General features: G+C 35.7%; 1 long non-coding RNA gene across 1 annotated transcript in view; it reads right to left on the bottom strand.

Moving 5' to 3' along the window:
* The window catches only part of LOC139186570 (uncharacterized), a 42,168-nt gene that overhangs the window by 23,013 nt on the left and 8,639 nt on the right, over positions 1–10,516 (bottom strand). The window lies entirely within an intron of this gene.

The raw sequence follows: 10,516 nt of genomic DNA, 5'->3' as shown, positions 1-10,516 counted from the left end.
ATATATTTGTTAGTCCTTTTTGGGGGGGCGGGCGGAGAGATTTTCATTTTTTAATTGAAGTATAGTTGACTTACAACATTCTATAAATTCCATAGGGCTTATATAATATAGAACTATATAAAAACTATACTGTATGTAGAATGTAGTAAATATTTTTATACATTACAAAATGATCATCACAAAAAGCCTAGTTACCATCTGTCACCATACTAAGTTATTAGAGTATTACTAACTATATTCCTTGTGCTGTATATTACATCCCCATGACTTACTTATAACTGGAATTTTGTACCTCTTAATTTCCGTCATCTGTTTTAGTCTCCCCCCGACCCCACCTCCCCCATGGCAACCACCAGTTTGTTCTCCGTGTTTATGAGTCTGTTTCTGTTTTGTTATATTTGTTCATTTGTTTTGTTTTTAGGTTCCACATATAAGTGAAATCACATGGTATTTGTCTTTTTCTGACTTATTTCATTTAGCATAATACTGTCTAGGTCCATTCATATTTTTACAAAGGGCAAGATTTTATTCTTTTGTGTGACTGATATTCATATATATATATATATATATATATATACACACACACACCCCACATCTTCTTTATCCATTCATCTGTTGATGGACATTTAGGTTGCTTCCGTATCTTGACTATTCTAAATAATGCTGCATAGAGTATAGGCATGCATATCAGCATGTATATATCTTTTCAAATTAGCATTTTTGTTTTCTTCAAATAAATACCCAGAAATGGAACTGCTAGACCTTAAGGGAGTTCTATTTTGAATTTTTTGAGAAATCTTTCATACTGTTTTCCACAGTGGCTACATCAATTTACATTCCCACCAACAGTATACAGGGGTTTCCTTTTCATCACAGCCTCGCCCACATTTATTTGTTGTCTTTTTGATGATAGCCATTCTGACAGGTATGAGGGAATATCTCATTGTTTTGATTTGCATTTCCTGATGATTAGTGATGCTGAGCATCTTTTCATGTGTTTGTGTGTTATCTATATGTCTTCTTTAGAAAAATGCCTATTTATGACTTCTATCTTTTAATTGGGTTGTTTTCTTGATGTTGAGTTGATGTTGGATAATTAATCTCTTATCAGATATATTATTTGCAAATATCTTCTCCCATTCAGTAGATAGCCTTTTCATTTTGTTGACAGTTTCCTTCTCTGTACAAAAGCTTTTTAGTTTGATGTAATCCCCCCCGCATTTTTTTTTTTTTTGCTTTTGTTTCCCTTGCCTGAGACATATCCAAAAAAATATTGTTAAAACCAATATCAAAGAGCATACTATGTTTTCTTCTAGGAGTTTTATGGTTTCTAGTCTTAGGTTTATATGGTATGATAAAGTTCACTTATTATTTCTAATAGTTTTTTGGTGGTGTCTTTATACTTTTCTATAAATAGATTCTATATCATGTCATCAATGGACAGTGACAGTTTTACTTCTTCTTTTCCAACTTGTATTCCTTTTGTTTGGTTGTCTGATTGCTGTGGCTAGAACGTCTGATACTATGTTGAATAAAAGTGGCGAGAGTGGGCATCCTTGCCTTTTTCCTCATCTTAGAGGAAATGCTTTCAGCTTTTCATCACTGAGTATGAAACTGATGGTAGATTTGTCATATATGGCCTTTATTATGTTGAGATATGTTCTATCTATACCCACTTTAAGAGTCTTTGTCATAAGTGGATGTTGAATTTTTTTTGATAGGCAAGAAATAGACTTATTAATATAGGACCCTATGATGGATACAAATAGGCAGGCAAGAGGGCTCTACCCCAAGAACTAAGTGGGCCACATTTTTATAATCGAAGAAGTGGGGAGAGGGAGAAGACCACCTTATTCCTTTTCCTTTGTAAAGATGTTTTAGGAAAATGATGCACAAGAGGGATGGTCATGTCCTAGGTCTCAGGTAAGTTCCTGGGACAGGCCACCAATTGAAGTCCTTGGCTTCAATTCAAGAGCGAGCCATAGTAAAGTGAAAGAGATAGATACACACTCTACAGACAGGATATAGTCCCTCTCAAAAGATGAGAGAAGCCCTGGGAGAAACACGCCCCACAGATAGATTGTGGGCAGTCTTAGAAAGTGAGAGCAGCCAGATAGGTGTTGAATTTTGTCAAACAGTTTTCCTGCATCTATTGAGATCATCATATGGTTCTATTTTTCAGTTTGTTAATATGTGTATCACACTGATTTATGGATATTGAGCCATTTCTGGGATAAATTCCACTTCATCGTGGTGTATGAACTTTTAGTAAGACCTGACTGGAAGTTGGGGAATGACAGCATCTAGAAACTAACAGCTGCCATTAGCTGTGGCTGCTCATAGAACCAGAATCCATCCCACTCATTATTCAGAGCTTCTTTGTGGCCAAGGCTAACTCACCCCCACACTCTGGGATACCCTTGATCATCAGTCAACATACTGGATTCTAGACCAGAGAGAAGAAGCAAAGCCCTTTCCTAAATCCTATTCTCTTCCCCAATTTACAGAGTGGCATTTTTAAAATTAAAGTATAGTTGATTTACAATATTATACTATTTAGGTGTACAACAGAGTGATTTAATATTTTTAGGAGTACCACATAATGATTTGATATTTTTATACATCACAAAGTGATCACCAAAGAAAGTTGTATTTTTCAGGAATTTATTAGCATAAAGTTGTTTTTTCTTATCCCTGATACTACTTACCTATGCCCTGATTAGTCTTGCCAGAGATTTTAAGTTTTATTATTCGTTTTTCAAGAACAAACTTTTGACTTGGTTGTTACTGTTAATTGTTATGTGTATTTTCTACTATCCTAATGTTGGCTTTTATTATTTTCCTTTTAAAAAATTCTTTCACATTTTATTACTAATCAGGTACTTTTTCATTGAAATGTAATTTACAGTATGATACTAGTTTCAAGTGTACTGCATAGTGATTCAGTATTTTCTGTTGTTTTCTTCCTCCTACTTTCTTTGAGTGATTCTGATGAGGTTGTCTATCACTGTGGCATAATCTCGTGTGAGGGTATCTTCCGTTTGCTCCTCTGGAGGTCCGCTCCACCTTCTCTCCCCCATGAGGGTGGATTGTTCTCTGCTCTTGTGGTCCTGTATGAACTACACCAATGGGTTCACTTTTTCCCTGGCTTCTACTTGGGTTCAGTCAGTGAGGTGTCTGGGCAGGAGACTGGCGAAAGGAAGTAGAATGAGGTCATGATATTTATTCCCACGGCTTTCTTCCAGCGGGGGTGCTTCAGGCTAACTAGTCTCTCAGTTGAAGGTCACTGTTTCTCTCAACTTCTTTTCAGGTGATGGTAACCTTTCCGTTCCCTTATTCTTTCAGGCTAGGTATGGTAATGGCTATGCTAGTACTAGCCCCAGATTACTACGCTATCCCTTGAGGTTCTCTTATACTCTGCCCAAATACCTTTGTAAATAGTCTTTTTACTAAACCCTCCTCTCATCCTTCTAATTTGAGTGAGCTGTATGTTTCTTCTCAGGTGCCTAACTGTTATATCTAGAGACCATTCCGACTGGTACATGTTTTTAATTTAAAGTCTAAAGTTAATTGTTCTTTTTATACCTCTCCCAAATAAGAGAAAAACATTAGATTAACAAGGTTGCAGGATATAAGATCAATATACAAAAATCAATTTACTTCTGTACATTTGCAATTAACAATATAGAAATGAAATTAAACATCTCCACTTATAACAGCATAAAAGAAAATTATTTGGGAGTAAATTTAACAAAAATACAAGAAGATTTGTACACTGAAAACTACAAAACATTGTTAAAAGTTTAAAGATCTAAGTAAAGGGAAAATATTTCCATCTTCATGGGTTAAAAGACATAATATTGTTAAGATGGCATTTGTACCAAAATTAGTCTGCAGATTCAATGGAATCTCTATCAAAACCCAGTTGCCTTTTTTAGAGAATTGGACAAGCTGATCTTAAAAGTCATATAGAAAGTCAAGGGACCGGGAATAGTCAATACAATCTTAAAAAAGAACAAAGCTGGAGGATTCACTCATAATGATTTTAAAACTTACTACAAATAATAATAATAATCAAGAAAGTATGGTGCTGGCATTAAGGGTGGACATATAAATTAATGGAATAGAACTGAGAATGCAGAAATAAACCTTCATGGTCAATTGATTTTTGAAAAAGGTGCCAAGGCAATCCAGTGGGGAACATTTTTAACAAATTATGCTGGCACAACTGGATATCTACTTGCATAAGAAAGATTTTGTACTACTATTTAATACCATATAAAAAACTAACTCTGTGAATCAAAGACCTAAATAGGAGCTAAAACTATAAAAATCTTTGGAGAAAACATACATTTTTGTGACCTTGGATTAGGCAGTGGCTTCTTAGAAGACACCTCAAAGCACATGTAAACAAAGAAAAACAGATAAATTGGATTTTCTAAAAATTAAAAACTCTGTGCTTCAAAGGACACTATAACTAAAATGAAAAGACAGCCTACAGAATGGGAGAAAATATTTGCAAATCAAATAGTTGGTGAGGGTTTCATATCCGGAATATATAAAGAACTTTTACAACTCAACAGTAAAGACAATACAATGAAAAAATGGGCAAAGGAGATAGACATTTCTCCAAAGAAGTATACAGATGGCCAACAAGCGCATGAAAAGATTTAACATCATTAGTCGTTCAGGAAATGCAAATCGAAACCACAATAAGATACCACTTCATGCCCACTAGGACACGGTGTCTTAGTCTATTTGGGCTGCTATAATAAGTTACCACAAACTAATTTGAAGTTAGTTATGAATGAAAGTGTGGGAGAATTTTTCATTTTTGGCAACATTGCCATAACTTTCAACTGAGTTTTGGTTAGGAATTTGCAGTGTGGTTTTTTCAGACGGTTCATAATCAGGAATATCTTGAACGTGTGAAAAATGTAGCATTTTTACTGAAATAGTTCAAATTGTCCTTAAATGGACTTTTTTCATGCTACAAAAATTGAGAATGAGAAGGTGAAAATATAGGAAGAATGAATAGTGATATTGGGAAAAGTACTTAACGTTAGCAGACAATGGCTTTATTTGTGCCTCATTAAGAAGAAAGGGTAGGTACTTGTGTGGTGGCTCAGTGGTAAACAATCCACTTGCCAGCGCAGGAGACGTGGGTTGGACCCCTGGTCTGAGAAGATCCCACATGCCTTGGAGCAATTAAACCTGTGTGCCACAACTGTGCTCTGAAGCCCAGAAACTGCAACTACTGAGCCCTTGCGCCACAACCACTGAAGCCCGCATGCCCTAGAGCTGGTGCTCCACAAGAGAGGCCACTGCAGTAAGAAGCACTCACACCACATCTAGAGAGCAGCCCAGCTCTCTGCAGCTAGAGAAAAGCCCACACATGAGGGAAGACCCAGGACACCAAAACAAGGGTAAGTTAGTAAGACAGCATTTTAAAAATATGACTTTATCAAATGTACAAAACCAAAAGTGACATGTACTAATGCATTATTTGTAATGATACTCTTGCCAATGAAAGCATCAATAAGCCAGCAATATTAAAAAGATGCATTGGAGAAGGAAATGGCAACCCACTCCAGTGTTCTTGCCTGGAGAATCCCAGGGACGGGGGAGCCTGGTGGGCTGCCGTCTATGGGGTCACACAGAGTCGGACACGACTGAAGTGACTTAGTAGTAGTAGTAGTAAAAAGATACTTGGAAACATGACATGCTGAATCAGTCCCTTGAATATTTTCAAAAAAAGAAAAGTATATATAATGTGATGGGACAGATTTTTCTGTGCCATGATGTAGCTATCAATGAGAAATCCTTATTATCATTGTATTGGATTGTATATTTGGTGCCAAAAGGGAAAACTGCTTACAAGGCTCCTGAAAAAATAAGAAACTGTTCTTCTGGCATATATATATTTTGCTTTTGTTTTTCTTCCAGTTTTATTGAGATATAAATTGACACACAGCACTGTATAATGATTTGATTTACATAACATGATGAAATTATTTTCACAGTAAGTTTAGTGAACATGAATCATCTCATATAGATACAAAATTAAAGAAATAGAAATAAATATTTCCTCATGATGAGAACCCTTATGATTTATTCTCTTAACTTTCATATATATAGCAGTGTTAATTATATTTATTATGTTGTACATTACATGCCTAGTATCTATTTATCTTATAACTGAAAGTTTGTACCTCTTGACTACTTTCATCCAATTCCCAGCCCCCTCACCCTGCCTCTAGTAACCATAAATCTGATCTCTTTTTCTGAGTTTCTTTTTGAAGTACAACTGACCTGTGTACACTGTGTTAGTTCCTGTTACACAACATAGTAATTCGATATTTCTAGACATTGCAAAATGATTACCTCAATAAGTCTAGTTACAGTCTGTCCCTGTAAAAGACATTACATAATTATTTATTTTATTAAAAAACTTATTTTGGCCTTGCTGCACAGCATGCAGGCTCTTAGTTCCTGGACCAGGGATTGAACCCGCGTCTCCTGCATTTGAAGCACAAGGTCTTAACCACTGGACCGCTCGGGAAGTCCCCATAATTATTGACTATATTCCCCACACTGGACATTTCATACCCGTGACTCATTTCTTTTGTAACTTGAATTCTGTAACTCTTAATCTCCTTCATCTCTTTCCTGCCCCCACCCCTGACTCCCTTCCCCTCTGCAACCACCTGTTTGTTCTCTGCATCTCACCCTGTTTCTGTTTTGTTATGTTCCTTTGTTTTGGTTTTTAGATTCCACATATAATTGGCACCCCACTCCAGTACTCTTGCCTGGAAAATTCCATGGACGGAGGAGCCTGGTAGACTGCAGTCCATGGGGTCGCTAAGAGTCGGACATGACTGAGCGAGTTCACTTTCACTTTTCACTTTCATGCATCGGAGAAGGAAATGGCAACCCACTCCAGTGTTTTTGCCTGGAGAATCCCAGGGACGGGGGAGCCTGGTGGGCTGCCGTCTATGAGGTTGCACAGAGTCAGACATGACTGAAGTGACTTAGCAGCAGCAGCATAAGTAAAATCATAGAGCATTTTTCTTTCTCTGACTTACTTCACTTAGCATAATACCTTCTAGGTTCATCCAAGTTATCACAAATGGCACTATTTCATTCTTTTTTGTGGCTGGGCAATATATATTTATACCACATACTCTATCCATTCAGCTATTGATGGGCACTTAGGTTGCTTCTGTATCTTGGCTGTTGTAAATAATGCTGCAGTGACCACAGGAGTGCATATCTTTTTTAATTAGTGTTTTTATTTTCTTTGGATAAATACCCAGGAGTGAAACTACTGAATTGTACGGTAGTTCTATTTTTAACTTTTTGGAGGAATCTCTATACTGTTTTCCATAGTGGCTGCATCAACTTACATTTCCACCAATAATGCAAAAGGGTTCTCTTTTCTCCACATCCTCACCTACATTTGTTATCTGTTGTCTTTTTGATAATAGCTGTCTGACAGGTGAGAGGTGATCTCTCATTGTGGTTTTGATTTGCGTTTCCCTGTTGATCAGTGATGTTGAGCATCTTTTCATGTGCCTGTTGGCCATCTGTATGTCTTCTTTGGAAAAATGTCTATTTGGATCCTCTGCCCATTTTTTAATTGGGTTACTTAGGTTTTGTTTTGTTTTTGATGTTAAGCTGTATGAATTCTTTGTCTCTTTTGGATATTAACCTCTTATTGGATAGGAAATTTGCAAATACCTTCTCCCACTCAGTAGGTAGCTTTTTTGTTTTGTTGATGGTTTACTTCCCTGTGCTAAAGGTTTTCAGTCTTCTGGTATATTTTTTGGTGTGTACTGTTTTTATGGTAAATCAATAAACATACGTCTTAGCAATAATATGATTTCTCCTTGAATCTTTGCAGAATTTTAGAAGTAGTATTAATTATGGTATTGATTTTGTGATCCAACTTGAGAAAGACAAGTTGGGTATTGCACAATGCTTAGTTTATGCCTGAGATGAGCGGTAAGGCCATTTTAAGGAAGGTCTTGTTATGTATTTAGTTATTCGTCTCATACAAAACTGGATTAAAAATGTATACAAAATTGACAAGTGCAATTTTGGTCAATATAAATTAATCTGGAAAAGTTAAAATATGACAAAGGCATTTTTAAAATGTTAGCAGCATCTGAAAACAATGTTATTTGGCATAGTCTTATAGGTTGTAAATCTTTGGAAAACAAATTTTGGTGAAATTCATGTGTATGTTGGGCAGAAACAGTGGATGTTGTTCATTTTATTAAAGGAAGTCAACAGAATAGCCAATTTTTGGAAAAAAATTATTCAGGGATTAGAGGTGACCTACCACTTTTTTTTATCTTATCAGAGTTAGTTGGTGGTCTTAAGGGAAAGTCCAAAGTACATTACAAGAATACAATAAAATTCCTATTTTTCTAGCCAAAAAGCAATCTCATTTGGAAAATCTTTTCAAAGTTGTTTTTTTGGAATAACAATGTTGGCCTATTTGACTGATATATTTTTTAACATTCTTAGTGAATTAAATTAGAAAGTTCTTAGGAAACCCAGTCCAATTCAAGCCTATCCAAGCACTTCAAATGATATTACTGCAATGGCAAGCAAAATTTCAATATATTAGGTTTGGTGCAAAAGTAATTGCGGTTTTGCACTGTTGAACTTTGCTGTTTGCTATTAGAACACATTCTTAAATGTGGTTATGTTATACATCATTTTAATTGCATTTCTCACTTTATGTTTTTTGCTAATGACATTACTTGCTGTTTATTTTATATTTATTTTGGACCATAGACATGATGTTAGACAAAAAGCAAATTTGAGCGATCTTTTTTATTTGAGTTCAAAATGGGTCATAAAGCAGTGGAGACAACTAGCTACATCAGCAATGGATTTGGCCCAGAAACTGCTAACAAATGTACAGTGCAGTAGTGGTTCAAGAAGTTTCGCAAAGGAGACAAGAGCCTTAAAGCTGAGGAGCATAGTGGCCGATCGTTGGAAATTGAGAACGACCAACTGACAGCAACCATTGAAGCTGATCCTCATTATAATGATTTAAAATTCACGGTCCGAAACTGCAATTACTTCTGTACCAACCTAATACATGCCACTGGTTCCACGGTTTTCAAGTGTGGCCCCTGGTCCAGAAGCAGGAGCATCACCAGAGAACTTGTTACAAACGTAAACCCATGGGCTCCACCCCAGAACTTCTGATTCAGAAAAGGGAGGGCCAGCAGTATGTGTTTGAACAAGCCTTCCAGCTGATTCCCAGGTGGCGCTAGTGGTAAAGAACCTGCCTACCTTATGTGCACTCCACAACTGGACCACTCAGAGATGTTCACAGAGTTATACAGAGAAGAGAAGAAGGAGGAAGGTGACAGAGGTGGCCAGGAGGATAAAAGGGGGGAATGAAAAGGAGGGAGACAGATCCAGCCAGTAATCAGTTCCCTAAGTGTTCTCCACCGTCTGGAACACACAGAAATTCACAGAGTTGGGTAGAGTAGAGAGGGGTTAGGGAGGAGACACAGGCGACCTGGTGGAGAAAAAGGAGAGTCCAAAGGGAGAGAGAGCAGTCAAGCCAGTAATCTCGCTCCCTAGTGAAAAATGGGTCCTGAAGATTGGGTCATTAAAGGTACAAAATTGGTAACAAATACATAAAAGCAAAAATTAAAAATCTAGAGTAGAGTTTGGAATTTCAAAAATACGATGTTAAAGAAAAGAAGAAGGAAAAGAAAGAGAGAAAAAACGAACAAACAAAAACAAACAAGGTCGCGAAAATTATAAAGAAAGTACAGGTACAAAATTGATAACTAATACCAGAAAGCAAAAATTAAAAATCTAGAGTAGAGTTTGGAATTTCAAAAATACGATGTTAAAAAAAAAAAAGAAGAAGAAGAAGAAAAATAAAGAGAGAAAACAAACAAACAAATACAAACAATGTCACAAAAATTATAAAGAAAATACAGGTACAAAATTGATATCAAATACCAAAAAGCATAAATTAAAAATCTAGAGTAGAGTTTGGAATTTCAGATATACAATGTTATATAAAAGAAGAGAAAGAAACAGAGAAGAAGAAAAAAAAAAGTCACAGAAATTATATAAAAAAAAACTATAGGTACAAAATTGATAACATATACCAAAAAGCGAAAATTAAAAATCAAGAGTAGAGTTTGGAATTTCACAAATACAATGTTAAAGAAAAGAAGAAAAAAACAAAAACAAAAACAAAAAACAAGGTCAAAAAATTATAAAATATATATATATGAAGTTTGCTGAACAAGAAAAAAATAGGGTCTTTTTTTTTTTTTTTGCAAAGTAATAGGTTATAAAAGTGAAAATTAAAGGAACAATAGAGGACTTAAATTTTTTTTAATTAAAAAAAAAAGAAAGAATGATCATAAAAATAATAAAAATATATCTAGGACTTTCTTGGTTTTTTTGTGGGTGTTGTGGGTTCAGTTCATTTTTGGCTAGTTCCTTGGTCAGACTTGTATTTCTCAAG

This window comes from Bos indicus, chromosome 13, assembly GCF_029378745.1.
Source record: "Bos indicus isolate NIAB-ARS_2022 breed Sahiwal x Tharparkar chromosome 13, NIAB-ARS_B.indTharparkar_mat_pri_1.0, whole genome shotgun sequence".
Classification (NCBI taxonomy): Eukaryota; Metazoa; Chordata; class Mammalia; order Artiodactyla; family Bovidae; genus Bos; species Bos indicus.
The sequence above is the reverse complement of the archived record's forward strand: the minus strand, read 5'-3'. Positions and strand labels throughout refer to the sequence as shown.